At 62.9% G+C, this 2,577-nt stretch overlaps 1 protein-coding gene across 1 annotated transcript in view; it reads right to left on the bottom strand.

Annotated features, from left to right (window-relative positions):
- NCOR2 (nuclear receptor corepressor 2) overlaps nucleotides 1-2,577 on the bottom strand; it is a 165,081-nt gene that overhangs the window by 56,380 nt on the left and 106,124 nt on the right. The window lies entirely within an intron of this gene.

The raw sequence follows: 2,577 nt of genomic DNA, 5'->3' as shown, positions 1-2,577 counted from the left end.
GGGGAGGGACAGCAGGCAGGCGGAGGCTGGCTCTGGGGAAGGTGGGGGCAGCTCCTTGCTGACGGCCAGGCCCAGGACTCCAGCACTGCCACCCCGGACGGACGGACGCCGTCCCCCACTCCGGCAGCTGCGGGAGAGTGAGGTGCCCTTCGCCGATGGGGGCGGGCAGAGGGAAGCTGTCAGTTGTGTGCTGGGTGGCCCGTGCCAGGCGTCACCAGGGCGCACAGTGTCCGTGGCTCCTCCAGGCACCAAGGACCCCGGTGTGGGGGCTCGGCGAGGGGTGCTGGCCTTGCACCCCCGGACCCCCGATGCCCCTGCTGGCGAAGGCCAAGGACCCAAGCCCGACGGGGCCGCGGCACCCGGCAGCCTCGAGGGGCGGCTCGCTGGCTCTTCCTGCTGCCTGGCCCAGCACGCCGCGTCAGGGCTGAATGTGACCTCCAGACGGAGCCAGGACGGGCGGGGGAGCGTGGCAGAGGCCCAGGTTCAGAAGGGGCGGGCCGACTTGGCACCGCTCCCCTCTCCCTCCCCTCCTCCGAGCTGGCGGTGGCGCGTCAGCAGCGGTAACAGAGGGTTCAGAAAAACAGGGCTTCTCCGCCCGGCAGACGGGAGCAAACAGCCTCCTCTGCTGTCACTCCCCCGCTGCCGGCTCCACCCGCGGTCTGCCCCCACCCGGCCTCAAGCCACCTGGACGGGCCAGGCCCTCTGTGGGGAAATCGAGTCCGAGAGGGCGGGAAGGGGGCCACATGCTCCGTCAGCACCGCCAGAGCTGGCCCCAGCGCCTGGAGAGGAAGTCTCGGTTTTGAGACTATTCAAGGGCAAAGAGAGCTCCAGCATTTAGGGAAAAGCTTTGGGGTCCCCAGGTGGCTCTGAGCTGCTCCAGGGACCCTTATCCTGGCCACCTCTCTCCTCTCAGCCTGCTTCCCCTACAAACACCTGCCACAGGTGTCCCCACAGCTCCCAGAAGGTTGAAAGTTAACTGGGTTGAACTTTGGAGCTAGATCCAGGTCATGACCGATTTCTCCAGCTCTGGGGTCACTGCCCTGCCTGTCCCTTTAGCCCTCAGCCTTTCCATCCTACCCATGGAAACTCAAGAATGACAGGCATCTCGGGAGAGCCTGTCCCAGGCCTGTGCTCCCAGACCATGGAGGGCAGCAAATCCCAACCATGCCAGGGGCCCTGGACTTCCATTCTCCGCAGTGAGCTTTTAATGACGCCAATCCAATCTCGCCACTCCTCTGCTTCAGATCTTCCCACGAGGAACCAAACGAGGCTCAGGGAATAAAATCTGGAGGCCTCTGTGTGGGGCCGGCCCCGCCCACCTGCCGGCCTGCCTCCCACCCCCCTCCCTCGCTCGCTCATGCCAGGTGCTGGCCCGCAATGCCAGCCTGGGAGGTGCCCCAGGACATGCACCAGCTGTCCCCACTGCTTACACGGCTTTTTCACAGATCTGCCTCTTTTCGCTCTGGGCTCAGCTGAGTGATACCTCCTCAGAGCAGCCTTCCTTGACCACCCTTCCCGGTCACCCTGCTGTCACAGGGTTTTGTCATCTCTAGAGCACTGAAATCAGCTCCCTGATCAGCTTCTTTGCCTCCCTGCTCACTAACGGCCACGTCTCTGCACCCACACCGCTAGGCTGCCAGGAGGCGCTCGGCAAATGGACAAAGCTCTAGACACTCCTGGTGTCTGGGCCTGGGGCCACTGGACATCCCACAGGTATCTCTGCCACCTCTCTGGGGCTCAGGGCTTATCGCCCACAGGGCACCCTGGACCATCCCCGGAAGAGGCAGGAGGAAGTGCCCACTGCTCCTGGCCAGGGGCACGCACACCCTGCCCTGGTACCCAGATGGCACACTCTGCCAACGTCCCCTGCGGTCTGGATTCCCCGACCCCACTTCTAATTTCTAAGGAAGGAGTTTCATTCTGAAGTATTAGGAGGCAGGAACTAGGAAGTGAAATCGACCGAGACAGGAAGTCGAGCCAGGAGGTCTGAGTCACGGACATCAAACGTGGAATGAGGTGAAGGAGCAAGAGGTAGTCGCAAGGGTGGCAGCGAGAGGGGTGTCTCTCAACATGGTGGCTTGGGGGCTTAGCCCGGCCGCTGGCTGCTCTGGCTGCACATGCACCATCCGGGGACCTGTGACAAACCGTTCGTTCTCACAGAAGCCGTGACTCAGTACCCAGACAGACTTCTGTCCCTGTCACATCTCTGCCCTGGATCCCTCCCAAGCTACTACCCTCTCAGGGGCCCTGCCACAGGCAGCTCTCTCCCCCGGGAACCTGCCCCAAGGGCCAACCCCCATCCCACCCAAGTTCAGATAAACTGGGGCGAGCGCCCTTCCAGCACCCATGGGCACCATGTCAGTATGCGCTGCATCCCAGGAATGTCACAGCTGCTCCCTCTGGAAACCAGCACCCCCTCCGTGAAACACGTTCGCTCACGCCACCCTGCTGGCCCCTCAACCCTGACACTGTATTTTCCCTCTGCGAAGAGCATAGGCCGCCTGCAAGAGGGGCTCAGCCACGCACCTCCTGCCAACCGCCACGTTCGAAATCCCACATCGCAAAATAAAATTTTCT

Source organism: Pteropus alecto, unplaced genomic scaffold (genome assembly GCF_000325575.1).
Source record: "Pteropus alecto unplaced genomic scaffold, ASM32557v1 scaffold213, whole genome shotgun sequence".
Classification (NCBI taxonomy): Eukaryota; Metazoa; Chordata; class Mammalia; order Chiroptera; family Pteropodidae; genus Pteropus; species Pteropus alecto.
This window is presented reverse-complemented; position numbering and strand designations above follow the sequence as displayed.